The sequence below is a fragment of the Salvia hispanica genome, chromosome 4 (genome assembly GCF_023119035.1).
Source record: "Salvia hispanica cultivar TCC Black 2014 chromosome 4, UniMelb_Shisp_WGS_1.0, whole genome shotgun sequence".
NCBI lineage: Eukaryota > Viridiplantae > Streptophyta > Magnoliopsida > Lamiales > Lamiaceae > Salvia > Salvia hispanica.
Genome location: NC_062968.1, coordinates 14470184 through 14488985, shown reverse-complemented (window position 1 = coordinate 14488985; position 18802 = coordinate 14470184). Strand labels below are relative to the sequence as shown.

The 18802-nt window shown below is 36.4% G+C and overlaps 1 long non-coding RNA gene, 2 other non-coding genes and 1 pseudogene across 4 annotated transcripts; all 4 read right to left on the bottom strand.

Annotated features, from left to right (window-relative positions):
• Positions 1-5549: 5549 nt before the first annotated feature.
• LOC125185771 lies at positions 5550-5673 on the bottom strand. Its single transcript, XR_007170270.1, has one exon. It is a non-coding gene; the product is annotated as a small nucleolar RNA snoR86 (small nucleolar RNA).
• Positions 5674-5741: 68 nt separating this feature from the next.
• LOC125185770 lies at positions 5742-5867 on the bottom strand. The gene has a single exon (XR_007170269.1). It is a non-coding gene; the product is annotated as a small nucleolar RNA snoR86 (small nucleolar RNA).
• Positions 5868-8099: 2232 nt separating this feature from the next.
• Positions 8100-10215, bottom strand: LOC125223882. 2 transcript variants are annotated; one of them, XR_007176796.1, is made up of 2 exons: positions 10106-10215; positions 8100-8482 (listed from the first exon to the last, which is right to left on the bottom strand). It is a non-coding gene; the product is annotated as an uncharacterized LOC125223882 (long non-coding RNA). The 2 variants fall into 2 exon arrangements; XR_007176795.1 differs by having other exon boundaries at positions 8100-8424; positions 10106-10214.
• A 2441-nt stretch (positions 10216-12656) lies between these two features.
• Positions 12657-14963, bottom strand: LOC125220421 (annotated as a pseudogene).
• Between the last annotated feature and the right edge of the window lie 3839 nt (positions 14964-18802).

Below are 18802 nucleotides of genomic sequence, written 5' to 3'. Positions count from 1 at the left end.
TTTTCGATTTTAATTTACGTGCATGATTTTGTTTTGCACCAGATTTAGGCTGTTGGCGTATGAGATCTCGATCTCGAGTTAGTCTAATTTCCTGACCCGAAAAAATGCGTGGCGACCCTGACCCAAAAATAATTTCCAAATCATGAGCATGTTCATTACGCATCCATCTGCATTGGGATCGATCCACTGCTTTCCTGTCTTTAAGTTTTAGTATAAGTGGTTGAGGGTTTTGAAGAAGTCTTCTTTGTGTGTCAGAGGTAGAGATTTTCCAACGGCCAGTGAGTTCTAGACACTTGCCAGATCCGTGCGTTTGTGTTTAGAAACATTTATTCTTTTATTTACCTCGACAATCGGTATCTTCAAATACAAGTAGTTGAATGGGAAGAGTGGCGTTTTTGTTGTGCGTTTGAGGTTTTGGTGTTTATAATTTAATTCTAATTATTTTGTTCTTCTTGACAGTTTATGAACACGGGCTTGATACGGAAGTTGGAGAAGCTAAGTTCATCAGGTCAAAAGAAGATGATAATTAGGAAGTCGAAAGTCTACGTCACATTATCACCACCGAGATCGGAGTTTAAAGACGATTGGGCCCGTTCCTGATTCGAATCGAGAAAGTGAGTAGGAGTGGAATTAAATCGGGAGAAGAAGACGTCGTCAACGAAGCTGAGCATTAGGGGCAGGAGGATGAAGACCCAAATATGGCTCATTTAGTCGATCCGTCCGGAGATAGGGTCAACTGCGCACATCTCGACGGTGAACCCGCCCGTACCCGTAGTCTCGAACCCGCGTCGGAGGGTGCATTGATATCGAAGACAAATGTGCTCGAGTTTTGCCCGTTTTACGGAGCGAAAGACGAATGTCCTTATGAATTCTTAAGCGAGTTTAGTAAAGGCGTAACGTGGCGTGACGAGGGCGGCCCAGGGAGGACTGCGTTTACGTGCGGTTCGTTCGCCCTCAAAGGAGAGAAATTTAATGCCCAGCTCTTGAGGCTTCCACTAGACTCGATTAACACATGGAAAGATATCAAATTTGGAGTTCTTGGATTATTTTTTCCCGTCAAACAAGACGAATGCCCAAAGAAGGAGATCGGGAGTACGAAGCAAAAATATGATGAGTCTACGAGCTCTTGTGGTCCGGTTCGGATTGCTTGGATGCTTGTCGAACCCATCAGGATGATTGAAGCGGAGGACTATCATTTCTGAAAAGAAGCAAACCATGATCCAGATTTGATGAATTCTCGAGCGGGGAAAATTTACCAAGAATAAAGCGAAAGTGAAGCCGAAGACTTTGGGAAGGCAGTTAAATCGAAGAAGGCCTATGATAACCAGCGGAAGCATATTGGGGAAGTCAGTAATGCGATGACGGAACAAGATGACAAGAAGGTGGAAGAGAGCGGATGGATAAATTGGAGAAAGCCTTGCTGAACGCAATTGAGAAATACAACCCTCATGCTCCGGCAGAAAATGAGAAACCCCTTGGAGGTGAGAAAGAAAGCGACCGGCTTGTACGGTGACCACGAAGGGAATGCCAAGCTTTCAAGCAAATTCGATGGGGAGCTGGAGTCGGGGTGGAAGTTGGAACTAAGGAAGACAAGGATACCTTCTCTACTGTGGAGGACTAACCCCAATTTTAGATGGGTAATGGCGATCGAAGTCGGCCATCTCCATTGCGAATCACGAATTATGCACACCCCCCGGAGGGCGCCCAGGGGGAAGGTCAAGGGGGGGCAATTCCTGGGTAGGGGAACACACCATCTAATTGGGCGATAGAATGGGAAAACAACCCGGAGCTCTTATGTGCCCCCTCACGGAGAAATAACCGGGGAACTATCGAAATTCCCAACCGAATCATCAAGGGAACCAAGGGTCTAACAATCGGTACAACAACCATCAAGGAAAAAAAAGGGTTATGGGCGGAATCGGGGGAGCAATTCAGGATCGAATTTTAATCAATTCACTCCGGCCCAAGGAGTTTGGATGACATGGTCCAGGGACTGGTAAAGTCGGGGTAGTTCATGCGGAATAACTTGCTTTCCCAACAACGACGTGGTGCACAAATTGCAAGGCGCTCGGTCGGAACATAAAGTCGCCATGGATATGATGACGAACATTATCACGATCGCAGTTTCTTTGAATGAGATGCGGAGAAATAAAGGGGAAACTTCGCCCGGTCAAACCACCGGACCGAGCAAACATTAGTCAAATCACCTTGAGATCGGGCGGGGCTAAAAAGGACCGACCTTGGAGATTGACGGGGGTACCCATACGGGTTAGTAAAGGGAAAGAAGGTCGAGTGCTTCAAGGGGGATAGCCCAAAACCCCGGAGAAATCCTTGTTCGGGATGACCTCCGAGAAGGGAGATTTAGGGGATCCACCTCGACCAAGTGCCCCATTCTTCCTAGATCGAACTGAGGTAGTGAGCAAGGAAGGAAGCGGGAAAGTTGGTGAAACCGGCCCGGAGTTCCACAATGCGATGAGCGAGCAAAACCATTTCCATACGGAAGCAAAAAAGAAGAAGGATGATACGAGAGGACCTCATGGAGTTTTTTAGCAAGTTGGAAATCAACATGCCATTCTTACCACGAAAATCTGCCTTTAGCAAGTTCATAAAAGGAATTCATTGCGGGGAAGACCAAACCCGGACGGGAAGATTGTGATGGGGAGAATGTGTCTGGGGATACAAAAGAAAGGATGCCCTCGAAATGCACGGACCCGGGGATGTTCACATTACCCGTCTCTCTAGGGGACATCAAGGTCGAGCATGTTATGTGTGATCTAGGGGCATCTATCATGTTTTACCTTTCGATCTATAAGAAATTGACGGGAGTAAGGATGGTTGCTACCAAGGTAGTAATCCGGTTAGCGAGATAGAACTTGCATTTGTCACGAAGGTGTGTTGGAAAATGTCATAGTCAACGTGCATGATTTACGTTTTGCTTAGATCTAGGGTAGCGTAGCGAGATCTCAATCTCGAGTTAGTCTAATTTCCCGCCGAAAAATGCTTGGCGGCGCAAAAAATAATTTCCAAATCATTGAGCATGTTCATTACGCATCCATCTCGTAGGATCGATCCCTACTTCCCTGTCTAAGTTTTAGTATAAGTGGTTGAGGGTTTTTGAAGAAGTGCTACGTAGTCCGACGGCAAGATTTTCCAACGACCGGTGAGTTCCTAGACCTTGTGATCTAGTGGGTTCTTGGACTCAGGAAACTTGTTATTCTTTACGTGCACACTCGACAATCGGTATCTTCGGGGACATCGCCGTCGTCGAATCGGCCGAGGGATCTACGCCGCCGCCGCCGCTGTGCTCCGCCCTTGCATGCTCGCGCTCCATTTACGCAAGCATTCCGCCGCGGCATCATTACGCTTGATCGAACAAGGCCGAGTCGAGGACCAGGTAATGCCTTCGATGTACTCCAATCATCGACATCAGGATTCATTTTTGTATTGAGAAAATTGAGAAAGTGAGGATAAGAGAAATGAGAGAGAAAAATTAGGAGATGGAAAATTGGAAGATGTAAATTGGTATGGGAATTGAGGTGTTTAAATAGAAAAAAATTTTGAACGCGTTCTATCGTCCGTCGCATTATCCGTGTCGCTAGTGTGAACGATGCGACGGAGGAAGCGAGGACGCAGCGTCCATCGGACGATGGAGAAGTCATCGTCCGCAATGCGCGATGCGGACGATGCTTCTTAATTAATTAATCTCGAACTTCATATTATTGTTACATACTATAATCGATTATAAATAATGATTTAAAAACCAGTGTCTAAAAAAATTAATATATTTAGATTCCACTAGTTGAAACTAGGTGTGGTTATTCGGTTACTTAATTAACCGACTCGGTTAGAACAGGTCGGTTACCAGTTATAACCGAACTAACCGAATTGAAATGAAAATTGTTTATGGGTTTTAACTTTTCATCTAATTATTATTATTATTATTATTATTATTATTATTATTATTATTATTAACAAGTAATACATAAATTGTTTAGACACTTTAAAAGACTTAACTTTAAATGATCTAAAATATAAAAAAAATTCCAATAATAAGAGAAGGGTTATCCTATTTTTACAGTAGTAGTAATCATTAACCACTTTATTGAATTTGAGAGATCTTATTTATAAAATACTACTACCTCAAGTCAACCAAAATTTGTCAACTTTGACCGAGCGGGAGTTTTAAGAAATGTAATGGAAAGTGAGTTGAAAAAGTTAGTGAATTGTGGGTCATACTTTTATATATTAGTTTTATAATAAAATGTAGTATGAATGAGTTAGTGGAATATGGGGTCACTACCAAAATGGTAAAAGTGAAATGTACAAATTTTTGGGAACGGACGGAATAGGAAAATGAGACAAATTTTGGTGGGCGGAGGTAGTAATATTTAGAAACTTTATAAGCTTTGAGATATTATAAACATAAGCGATAGTAATACAAATTAAAATAGACTTTTTTGACATTACAATGAGACTTTGACAAAATTTGGAAGTAAATTACAATTTCTTCTATTATTAATTAAAATATAAACGAAATTAAAATTGTTTATGGTTTTAACTTTTAACTTTTCATCTAATTATTATTATTATTATTATTATTATTATTATTATTATTATTATTATTATTATACCCTATTTACAAGTTATACATAAATTGTTTAGACACTTTAAAAAACAAAAAATTTTTTCCAATAATAATAAGGGGATTCTTTTTTTTAAAAATTGAATGCTTAAGCCCTTTTTGACTTTAAGATATAAATTTATAAATATAATACGATAATTGATAGTGACTAATTCAAGGACTTTTTGACTTAATCAGTTTTACAAAGTTTTATATATTACAATTTCTTCAATTGTGACAAAGTTTACGTCCAATAAAAAACGCTTTGGTTTTAAAAGGGAGATTTTATGCGGTTTTTTTGGATTTAAATAAAAGAGAAAAAAGAAAAAAAAAAAGTGAAAAGTTTGTTTTTTTAAACATTTTATTTTTTTTAAAAAACCAAAAAGGAAAAACGTTTATTTGGGGGAGGGAAAAGATACTTAAAATTTAAAAATTTAATTTAATTTGGTTTTTGGGTTATAAGAGGGTTATCTGATTAATTATGGAATTTAGATTTGGGAAAAACTTAAAATCGATCAACCCAAACCATAAATTTTGATTATGGGTTAAATCGAAAACCCCACTTTTGTTTCGGTTAATCGAATAACCAAAAACCACTTGCACCCCTAGTTGAAACTTTGCTTGTTTTTTTTTTTTGAATAGAGTAGTACAAATTATTGTGGATTAAACCAATTATGTTACCCTTTCCTACATTAACCTTTGTAGAAAAACTAAAAATAGTTTTTTTTGTTTAAAATTATTTTACACAGTAACTCTAAGAAAAACAATCTTATTTTAATTGTTATTTTTTAAAAGTTCATCCATAAAAAAATGTCTCTATTTTATTAATTTTCATAAAAATCGCATTTATTTAATTTTACCGTTTGTTATCAATAGACCCCAAATTCATTTGTTGGGGGAAGATTTTTAAAAAACTGAGATATGAAAAATTGTAGCGATTTGTTCGAGGCCGCAATCAAAACCAAATAGATGAAAGGCACGGAGAATCGCTTCGATCTTTCCAACCTTCAATGCAAGTTTTCGTCATTGATATAAAATCGACGTCCTTGCTCTGCAAATTGGCTCTAATTTACAAAAATTTAAATACCAAATCATATTTATTCCGAACGAAATTTTGAGAAATGTAGCGATTTGTTCGAGGCCGCAATCAAAACCCAGATTAGATGAAAGGCAGGGAGAATCGCGTCGATATTGCCAACCTTCAATGCAAGTTTTCGCCATTGATATAAAATCGACGCCCTTGCTCTGCAAATTGGCAACTTTAAGCAAAAATCATTAAACCAAAACAGCAACACAAGAAAATCTAATCGAGAAAATGATAATTTTAGAAAAGAAAGAAGAAATGCAAAACGGCGGACAGAGATGTAAAATGCATATGAAATCATTGGGTAAATGTTAGAATGAATTTATAGGCCGCAGGCGATAGGGCGAACCAAAACCCTAGTTTCAAATTGGCTAAATTGCCCCCCACAGTTCTTTATTAATCTTATTTTAGAGCCGTCAAAGGGATATGGTTTTGGATCGTATCCAAACCCCAAAAATATCGGATAATTGAATCCCCGTTTCCCGATTATTCGGGGATCGGTTCGGTATGGATTTTTGGATTATGTTCGGGTATCCTAAATTACCGATTTTTTAATTTTTCTTTAAATTAAATAAATTATGCATTTATTCTATTATTTTAAATAATTAAATGTACTCTCAAATCCTCCGTTCTTAAGCCACATTTTGGGTTAATGAATAAATTTGTGGTGTTTATTATGGATGAATAATGGATGTTATGATTAATAAATTTTTTTATTTCTAAAAATTTATAGAAGTTTTTTTCTCTTAAATTGAACTACTTCAAGTTTGTATAAATTGAATTACAAGTTTGTATTTCTAAAAGTTTGTATTTAAATTTTTTCTAAAAAAATAATAAAATAAAATTACAAAATCGGAATTGGATACCCGTTTTTTGGGGAATGAATACCCGAATCGAATATCCGGGTACCCGAAATTATTTTCGGGTCGGATATCGGATATTAGATTTTGGGAAATTCGAGATCGGGTATCCACGGATACCCAATTTGACAGGCCTACTATTTTTAGTTACTCACGTTTAGCATTATGTTCCAATTTTTTCTCCAATTACATTTTTCATTTTTTGTTCAAATAGAAAATAACCAATGTAATTTTGTTAGCTTTTAATGAGTTAGTTTAGCATTTTCCCACTCCATATATAAAGCATTTTATTGTAAATTGTAGCCATCACTTCCAAAATTTAGTCAATAAAGAAATTTCCCTCTATTCTCCTCTCGATGATATCGCTCATTTTTATTAACGTTTCTTCTTCCTCCTTTAATAGAGTTTTTCTCTGTCAATTGGATTCGCCATTTTTAACATCACTTGAAGTTAACTAAAGTAGTTAAGTTACTTAGTAAACTATTTTTTCCTTGGATGTGCAAAAGATTGGGGTTTGATCCCTAAAGTCGGTGGTTAGCAATAGAGATAGCTTAGTAATCTTTAATTAAAATGGGGGGAAGGAAAATTGACATACTATAAAATATAAATAGTCTGAATCCAAAATTGAAATTAAATGTACTGGTCCCAATATGAAGTAACAACTATAAAATAAAATCCCTTTCAATTGGTCACAATATGAGTGACAAACTGACAATTATATTATACTCCGTATGTATATATAAAGTTAAATCCTCTACAAAATAATAAGCACCAGTGGTCTAGTGGTAGAATAGTACCCTGCCACGGTACAAACCCTTAGTTTTTTTATTTGATTTATTTTCTAACTGTGCAGTCAACTTCTTTATTTCTTTTTATCAACAACACCCTATCACCCATTTCTCCACATTTTCTGATTTTTTATGTGCTTAAGCCTCTCTCATTGTTTTCTTTACCTGAATGCATGCTACCTCAAATCTATGAATACCTTTTTTTCAGCCAATTTTCTTCTCACAACAAGTTATTTCTCCATCTGTATGTATTACCTTCAAAGTTGTGATTTTGTATGATACTATGTGTAACATGAACCATAACATCAAGTTGATTTAGCTAAAATATAAGTGTGATGGTTCCTATTTTTTGAATCTATTGTTTTTTGTTTCTAACCACCAATAAATTTGGATGTTCATATGAATAGTTATGCTATGGCTGCTATTCTCAAGTAAGTATCTCCAACGACGTGGTGTGATCTCATTGTTGTTGGTACATGCAGGATTATGAACTTTCAATGAAACTACAACTATCAGAGGAGCAAAAAAATTTCTTTTAATCAACTTTTATTTTATCAAAGTGTTGACAAACATTTAGCTTCTGCACAGCTACGACAAATAATTTTTTGGTAGTTAGGCTGTTAGGGAAGGAGAATATGAGATATAAGGATCGTCGTATAGACCAAACTATCCAAAGCAAAGTTCATGTTCATGTTAAGGCAGTCATAACAATTAATTGACTAGAATGAGAAAACTAGAGAGTAGAATGTTAGTCAAGTGAAACAGACCAATTATAAATTTAGAGTTTATTCAAAATTCAAACATCAAGAAACCATAACAAGTCTGGGGATATAAATAACTATGCCTTGGGTGTCAAGGTAGCTTCTTGCTCATCTCTATGTTTCAGATGTTCAAACTTGTCAATAGCTACTTGAAGTTCATCTGTACCACCAACTGCTCTCATTGTGTAGAAATACACCCCAAAGATAAATGACGTCAACCCTCCAGCAACAACAGCATTCTTGCTCTTTGTTGTAAGAGAACGAAATCCTGGAACACGTGACATCTCAGAATGAACAACTCTAGTTTAAGCTAAACAAACAAAGGCTTGGTTGTTAGAGCATACACAGTCTCAAGGCTTCAACTGTCACTGTCAACAGCCAAATAAAAATTCATCTCCAGTACAATAATTAACATATTTAGCAAAGTAACTCAAAATTAATATTGCACAACTCAAGTAGAACTTCCACTACAGCATGGACACAGCCAGTTGCCTATCCAAATTCCAAGCATAGAAATAAATAGAACTCTTAGGAGGTGCAAAATGGATCTTAGTAAGGAAAAAAGTAAAATCTATAAGTTGCAGAGCACCATATTGTCTAGCCCAGTCACATCTAGGGCCGGGAAAAATATCGAAAAAATGATATATCGCTCGTATCGTATTGAAAAATATCGAAAAATTATCGAATTTTCGATATATATCGTAATTTTTCGATACGATACGATATCGTATCGTAAGTTTTCGACACGATAACGATATGAATTTCCTTATATCGCGATATATCGTTTTATATCAAAAATACGATATATATCGAAAATTTTCGATATATCGATATTTTCGATATATATCGATATTTTATTTTCGATATATATCGATATTTAACGATATATCGAATTTCGGTACGATATATTGAAATATCGATACGATAACGATATGAAATTCTTTCATATCGATATTTTCTATACGATACACGATACAACATTTTCGATACGATATATCGTATCGACCCACCCCTAGTCACATCAACAAACCCGGTATTTCCTTTCTCTTCGTTCAAGGGGTTCCTACATCAGGAAATTATCGAAGTTCTGTATCTTAAATATCTTCAAAGGAGGCACATTTACTTTCAAAACAAATGACCGACCTACGAAGCACCATGTTTTGATTCTAACACTGTTCCACCATTTGTGGAATGATAATCGACCGAAAGGGAAAACCAGAACATACACTATCAAACATTCACAATAAAACATAATAGTACAATGTGAACCTTCTTTGTAACACAATCAACACTTCTATACATTAGGCCCAAAATGGGAAAACCAAAACATACACTATCATTATTCATTAAAAACACTTATAGCAGATACGAGCAACGAACAAGTTAAAGAGACACAGCACTTAATCTTCACACTACGATGTTGCTCCATTTCTCACATAGCAACATCTTAGTGCAAAGAAGCCCCATTAAATCCATAACCATCACCAAAAACCATCCCCTAATCAACATATCCAATATCAAATACATGAATCACAGGATCAGAAAGCTGACACAATAAAGGCACACCTCGACATACCACATTAATTGGTTTGACCAAAATTTTTTAATACAAAATTTCAATCCAGCAGATAACGGCTGAAGTATACTATTTCAATCTTGCCCTTCTGTGTTCATACTACCTACAAATGATACCTAATGTAATGCATCTGAAAACCTAAATTTAGTACTTTCCATTAGAAATTAGGTCGTCCTAATAGCATCATTTTTCCTTTACTCGGTGATTGTATACAAGCTGTGGAACATTTTCCTGGATTCAATTGATTGCAAAAACATTTAAAAAAAAAGTCTTAGATAAAAATCAAACAACTCGTCATGGAATCGCATTCAATACTACAGCAATATGATTCTCGGATAATCATCCAATTTAATCTTGTAAACCAAATCGGACACAGAATTCAAAAGTAAAATGAATAAACTCAAACCCTACTAACCTGAGCTTCTTTTCGTCAGTGTCAACGGAATATGGAATTGTGAAATAGTGAAACCGGCTTATGTTTAGCTAAAATTTTGGATCCAATGGAATGCCGCTGTTTTATATACATGTGAAACTTTATAGTTGGAGTATTAATTTTAAGAATTTAGATTATATATCATTTTTCAAAATTTAAAATTAATTGATTTTAGATATTTACATTATGTATTCTTTTTTAATTTTAGATAATTTTTTAAATTTAAAAATATCACATTCACAAAAATATACGAAACTTGAAATTGTTAAAAATTATGATTTGAAAATTTTGAAATTGTTAATGAAATTTTGTGGCTAAGTTATTAGTGTTGTAGTTTTTGAAATGCTAATGTGCTGGTGGTAGGTAAAATTGCTGAAAATTTGTATGGATGTCCATGTCCTTGTAAAGTCACGTTTTACAAAGATGTATTTGATCGAATCCTTCGTAGTGCGGCCTTCAAATTTAAATTTATTTATCAATAAAAAAACAACAAATATATTTGGTGAATTCACAAGTTTAAAATTAATAATAGTAGATCACTCAATTTTTTCAAATACAATACGCGCTCATACTCATGCATGCTGAACGACCCAAACTAAGGAAAATATTTGATCAACTTGAATGTGTAGAACTTATCTTTTATCCAACAAAAAAAAGCTGAATAAATTTTATATATGTAAATTGTAATGAGTACGTAGTAAAAACTAAACTACATAAAAGAAACAGTAAGTTTCTTCATAACTGAGTGTAGTAATATCATTTTATTGATATTGATATACTACGTACTTGTTAGGTTTGGTATACTGAAAAGCATGTTTTGAGCAGTTTCACACGAATAGAATCTTGCTTGTATACGTAAAACTCTACAATTCACTTTTAACCCGATTCAGTATTATTCGAGCAGTCTCGCACGAATAGAATCACTATTATTATTACATTGTGTTTGCTTGTGCATTTATAAGATGTTTTACAAACATTTAAATGCATAAGAAGTAAACAAAGTCTAAGTCTTTTGCTTAGTAGACCGGTTGTGGGCGTCGTCCACTTTAAGATAATTTACGGTCAGATCTATGCAATGCTTTGCAAAAGAAAAAGAAGAATTTCACAACCTAGATAGGCTTAGACTACCTATCGTGAAAGGTTGCAATGTCGATCCCGCATATTTCTAAGCCTTACTTGAAATAAGATGACATTGGTGTGGTATAGCACTGAACGGATCTAACAGCAAGACGTGTCTTTATGCTATCTTGAAAGACTAGGTCTTGATAAAATATTTTTTCTTAATCTACATATGTTAGTATTGAGCATACGGTATTGATTATGCACTACTTTGACTTATCAAATGGTGCGGGTTTTTCGCAACCCAATAATCTTGATATATTGGGTAGTGGTGATTAATATCTAGCGGTGCTAGGATTGCTATTATGTTGAATCGTGCACGAGAAGAGTCTCGTTTGATAATGTCCTCAAGAGGAGCTCGAACAAGGTTTTATTATTCGGAAAACTGGCCAGTTGGAGTTTTATTACTCTATGAATAATAAATAAATGTTTCTTGCTAAGTCCACTCTTGGAATTAATAAGATATTAATTAATTAAGTCCATAGCAGACATTAATTAATTAATGGACATTTATATCTTAAGCGCGGAAATAAATAATAAAAGTGGAAACCCGGATTACTTGTAATTTCGGATTTGGATGGGGAGAGTTCAATATTACTTCTATAGTGGCTGCTCGTAATATTCCAATATAAGCTTGTATTAAATTGTGGGTTCAATTTAATTAGTAAAAAGCTAATTGGGCGAGCCCATATCCAAAACCTTCCATAGATCCTGTCACTGGGCCCAAAAGGAACTTAATATAAATAGGAGAATAAAGGAGACAGAAAGGATCACAATTTCATTGTTTGTATTTTTCGAAAATTTCAAAAATCTCTAAGCTGTAGAGAATTTCAAATTCTACTCCTTTTTCCAAAAGGATTTCTTCTGTCTTCTTTATTCGAGTCCTAGTATTTTGATAAGATCAGCCCACCACGATATCGAGATACAGTTCGGGAACCAGAGAGAAGATCCGTGGTCTAGTATTGAAGATCATCATGTGGAGAAGGCGCGAGCAATCGACGATTCTTTGGAGAATCAAAATCGGTAACTCTAAACCGTAGAATTCATGTTTTAGGATTTACTTTCTTTAAGCATGAATTATTTGCGTTCTAGCATGCAATTATCTGTTTAACATGTGAATTGATTAATCGCATAATCGGTCAAATAGATCCGTGTCTGATTTATTTGTTTTGTACAAGTCTTCCGCTGTGCAAGGGGCACCAAACCCCAACAATATTTAGGAAAATGACTTATTAAGCTCTCCCTTTTTTTTTTTTGGAAAGTGAAGGGGTACAAAATCACGAAGTCCAAACTAAAATACTTCATACTAGTAGTAAATATAGAATGGTAGGAATTATGAAACCCATTGATTTTACAAACAAGCTGATAATAATAGATGCGCTCAAGTAGAGCAATAGAGGAAGAAGGCTGAATCGTTACAACCTTTCTCCAGGATAAAAGAAAAACCGACTGCAAAAGCTATCAATCAACACTCTCAAGCTTCAGGATGCATCTTCTCACATTCTTCTCTTATGGACTGGAAAAGAAGCATCGATAAGTATCTCTCGCCGACTGGCAATAACATTTCTATTTATCAATATTTATTACTGCAGTCAAATTATTAGCAAAATTGACTGGATTATGCATACACACAAGAACGGGGATATATGTTGTACAAAAATGACACCTTGTGCATCTAACTTTAGTCGAAGTCATTGCGAATATAGCACAGCAGTTTGACAAGCATAAGACCGCTATGAGCTTTCCTGCATTCTCAGGTCTCTTTCCAATCCTAATAGCAGCAGCTGCAGCTCCAGAAGAAATACCTACCTGGCCAGAGAGTTCCAGAAGAAACATGGACTTGAAATTCTCATAAACAATTATTACATGATATAAACAAGGATTATAGAGTATATCAAAGAAAATGCATTGCCTTGACGTTAGGGTTGTATTTTTTGAGATAACGGCCGACTCCTGTAATGGTTTCAGCAACAAGTATATCCACCTTGCCTTTTGTATCTTCCCAGATCTCAGGGCCAGTAGTTTCATAGTGAACCTGCAGGGTCAATGCAATGAGAAATTTAGAATCCTCATCTATGACTCCAGTTTCCATCCATATTCACCAAAAGCTACTCCTAAATTCAAATTGAAAATCACATTGTGCAAGCATAAAGAATGAATGATCAAATTAGATGCAAAACATGCTATTATCGTGTACAACTGTTCCACTATTTTATTAAACCTGTTTAGACATTAGTAGGCACCTTGGGATTTGCAGGATTATCGAACTGTTGAAGCATGTATGCTTTTGGGGTGCTATTTACCATCTCTTCAGCCTTTTGAACAGCTCCTTTCATGCCTTTGGCTGCATTAGTTAAAACTAGCTCAGCTCCAAATGCTTTCAAGAGAACTCTTCTCTCAAGACTCATGGATACCGGCATCCTCAAGATGAGCTTGTAGCCTATTGATGCAGCAATAAATGCAAGGCCTATTCCTGTATTTCCACTGGTAGGCTCAACCAACACACTCTACAAAACAGCCAACAATTAAACAGAGTGCATCCAACACAAGAAAAGATCACCATGTGGGGAAGTACTACTGTGTAACAAGTGTGTCACACATTATTAAAAATAACTGCACAAGAATGTCCCACAGGTATGAAAAACCATATAGTCAATAACCTTACAGACGACTACAAATCCTTCCATTAATCTCCATGATTAAATTCCGGAAGTTCAAAATGGCGCACGATGAATATTCAGACCATTAAAAGGAACAGGCAGTTCAAAATAATATAAGCACCACATCAATGCTGAGCTCCTCTATATTTCCAGGACATTTGTAATGAATAATCAGGACAAGGATTGAATAATCTCCACAGACAAAAAGCAATAACACTCTTTAACTGGTTTAACAGAAAATATGAGTTTGGTATTCCATTCCTAGCATAGAAAATGAGCTTGGAAAGCCACTCTCCTCTAGATAAAAGCACTCGCTAAGTACATTCTCTAATAAAAATCACACGGTTTCCATTTTCATAAGAATCTAAAAGCTTCAAGTTCCGACTAATTTCAAATGCATGTGATGTAGCATAATCATCAAATCCAAATCCAAATCCAAATCCAAATCCAAACCCAAATCCAAATCCAAATCCAAATCCATAACAAGAGTAAAGGTCAATTTTGGTTCTAAACATATGCTCAAAATATCAATGGTCTAAAACATTCACTTTTTGATAAACGGGTCCATAAAACGATGTCGGTTTGGTCCTAAACATACGAAAACGTTGTCGATTTGGTCCTTTTTTGACGATTCGATTTTCGCGTGAATTAGCAAAATTTTTGACCAGATTAATAATTAATTAAAATTTAATTAAATTTAATTAAAAAATTTTCTAAAATAAAATCTCTCTCACAGCGACACACAATACATCACTCTCCCTCATCAATTCTAAAATCTGAGATTTGTAGTTGTAGGCCTAAACCATTGATTCCATCAAATTGCTTCGAACCCCCAACTCTAGTTGTTGATTCTTCAATGGCGTTTCAACGATGTCCACATCCTTCCCCATGATGCAAGGATTCGATAATCCATTCCACGAATTCAGCAGCTCACCCAAACACCTCGCCACCTCCTTCATCGACAACCTCCTCTCTCTGCACGACCTTACGCATTTCGCCGACACCATATTCCTCACCCTCGCATCCCTGGGTGCTGGAGCCCTAGGATCGTACTCGCTCATGAATTTCCGCCTTCTTATCAGCGGAATCGCCTAATCCATCACCAACAGCGACGAATTCACCATGTCCAGCTTTGGCGGTCCGAAGAGCTAATCAGAGGCGGCGGGGCCAGGTTGGGGGGCGAGGATTGGTGTGGAGGAAATCGTACAAATTGTCGTTGCTCATGAATTCGACAAGGAGGCGGCGGCAGTGGGAGTTGGTGGAGAAGCCGAGAAGGTTGATGAGGGAGGGGCTGTAAAGGGAGGAGAGGATGTCGATCTCGTTGTCGAGGTCGTTGGCGGAGGGCTTCTTGAAGTCGGGGAAGCCGGCGGTGGCTAATTGGAGGTCTTTGTAGGTGAATTCTTGGATTTTGATGGGGTGGGAATGAGAATCGCATGTGGAGATGGAGGAGTCGATTTTGCAGGAGGTAACCCTTTAGAATTGATGAGGGAGAGTGATGAATTGAGTGTCGCCGGTGAGAGAGGAAGGAGAGGAAGAGAGATGTGAGAATTTCTATTTTATTTTATTTTTAATATTTTTATTTTATTTTATTAAATTATTATGTATCATTATACTAAATAAGTCAAAAAATCGTTAATTGGGTGTTGACCGTCAGAAATTAACGGCTCCGTCAAATTAGGACCACTTCGATAACGATTTCAAATGTTTAGGTCCCGTTTTTCAAAAAGTGAATGTTTTGGACCAAATTGGTATTTTGAGCATATGTTTAGGACCAAAATTGACCTTTACTCAATAAAAAGAAATTCAAGAATGTTATTGAATTGTGCGTTAAAATGCTAACTTATTTTAACTTGCTAACTCACGTAGTGTATTAAAAATATCAATACGATCATATTAAAATATCAACACATATTTGATTGATATTTTAATAAACTGTGTTGACATTTAAATATCGATGTCAACATAATTTAATAAAATATCAACTTAAGTTTATGTTGACATTTCAGTATAATCGTGTTGACATTTTTAATAGTGCATTGTATTGATGAGTTAGCAAGTTAGCAACTTAAGAAAAGTTAGCAACGAATCATATCCTGGGTTTATATTATAAATAATTTATAATATATAAGATTATTACTCGTTGAAAACTATATATATTTAGATTTGGTGTAATTTTAGAAGACAATCCAAAATATTAAAAATAGTCTACTTTTTTAGGACCGATGCATATTAAACTTCAACTAGCCATGATATACTATATAATATTCCATCAGTTCCCAAAGAATATGCATTTTGGGTTCGGCACAAGTTTTAATATAAAATTAATAAAGTAAGAGAGATAGAAAGAAAAAATAATTAAAGTATTATTAGTGGAGAATGAGTCTCACCTAAATCTCATTAGAGAGAAAAGACTATCCAAATTGGAAAGTGCATATTCTTGTGGGACTAACTAAAAAGGAAACAATACATATTCTTATTGGACGGATGGAGTAATAGCTTCCAAATCAATAAATAGAACAATACCACTAAGATAGTACCAACATAAAATAAATAAACATTAAATTAATTATATACTATTAGATAATAATTAATATTCCTTCCTTTTCACATTACTTGGGGCGTTTCTTTTCAGCACGGGATTTAAGGAAGGGTTTAGTAGAGATAAGAGATTAATATTGAGAAGACTCTTATCTAAATTATTCTCTCTCTTACTTTAGGGCATCCGCAATGGTGCGGACGATGTGACGGACGATGCATCGTCCGCCACTGCAGCATCGCAGACGATGGGTTAACCATCGTCCGCGCTCGATACTGTTGGGGTTTGGAGGCCCTTGCACAGCGGAAGACTTGTACAAAACAAATAAATCAAATACGGATCTATTTGACCGATTATGCGATTAATCAATTCACATGTTAAACAGATAATTGCATGCTAGAACGCAAATAATTCATGCTTAGAAAATACAAATCTTAAACATGATTTCTACGATTTAGAGTTACCGATTTGATTCTCCAAAGAATCGCCGATTGCTCGCGCCTTCTCCACGTGATGATCTTCAATACTAGACCACGGATCTTCTCTCTGGTTCCCGAACTGTATCTCGATATCAGGGTGGGCTGATCTTATCAAAATACTAGGACTAGATTTAAGAAGACAGAAGAAATCCTTCTCCAATTAGGAGAGAAATTTGAACTCCTCTAGGTAGAGGGGGACGAAAATTATGAGTAATAATAATGAATGATTTTTGTCTCCTTTATTCTCCTATTTATATTAAGTTCCTTTTTGGGCCCAGACATGGATCTATGGAAGGTTTTGGATATGGGCTCATCCAATTTACTTTTTACTAATTAAATTGAACCCATAATTTAATATAAGCTTAATTGGAATATCACGAGCAGCCACTACAGAAGTAATATTGAACTCTCCCCATCCAAATCCGAAATTACAAGTAATCCGGGTTTCCACTTTGTTTATTATTTATTTCCCGCGCTTAAGATATAAATGTTCATTAATTAATTAATGTCTGATATGGACTTAATTAATTAACATCTTATTAATTCCAAGAGTGGACTTAGCAAGAAACACTTATTTATTATTCATAGAGCGATAAAACTTCAACTGGCTAGTTTTCTGAATAATAAAACCTTGTTCGAGCTCCTCTTGATAACATTATCAAACGAGACTCATCTCGCGCACGTTTCAACATAATAGCAATCCTAGCACCGCTAGATATTAATCACCACTACCCAATATATCGGGATTATTGGGTTGCGAAAAACTCGCACCATTTGATAAGTCAAAATAGTGCATAATCAATACAGTATGCTCAATGCTAACATATGTAGATTAAGAAATAGTATTTTATCAAGACCTAGTCTTTCGTTAGATAGCATAAAGACACGTCTTGCTTTGTTAGATCCGTTCAGTGCTATACCACACCAATGTCATCTTATTTCAGTAAGGCTTAGAAATATGCGGACTGACATTGCAACCTTTCACGATAGGTAGCCAAAGCCTATCTAGGTTGTGAAATTCTTCTTTTTCTTTTGCAAAGCATTGCATAGATCTGACCGTGTTACCTTAAAGTGGACGACGCCCACAACCGGTCTACTAAGCAAAAGACTTAGACTTTGTTTGTTTCTTATACATTTAAATGTTTATAAAACATCTTATAAATGCACAAGCAAACACAATGTAATAATAATAGTGATTCTATTCGTGCAAGACTGCTCGAATAATACTGAATTGGGTTAAAAATGGATTGTAGAGTTTTACGTATACAAGCAAGATTCTATTCGCGCAAAACTTGCTCGAAACATGCTTTTCAGTATACCAAACCTAACAGATACATCGTCCGCGGATGATGCACGGAGGATACCCCATCGTCTGTCTCATCGTCCGCCACTGTGGACGACGCGGACGATGCGACGCGTTTCCGTTTTTTTTTTTAATTTTATTAAATTTTCAAAACCTATATATACCTCTCATTTTCACTTCATTTTTCACTCTCTTCACTCTCAAATTCACACTACATTTTCTACATTTCAAGCAAAATGGATTCCGGAGATTACCCAAATTCGAATAGTCCGATGTTCGGTGGTGCACGATGGTCGGGTACAAAACCCGACGAATACCGACCATTCGACACCAACACCGAGTACGATCCCGACTTCAGCACCGACTCGTACGGGCTGTCCGACATGGAGCCTTCTCCCCACCGCCCCTCCGCCGCCGCCGCACCTCGCGGCCGGCCCGCCACCGCCGCTCCCTCCGTCGCCTCCGCCGCAGCGTCTGGGTCCGCCAACGGAGGTGTGTGAAGAGTTCGCCCCGGGAAGGACGAACTACTCCGACACCGAATCCATTGTCTTGACGAGATGTTGGATTGATGTTTCGGAGGAT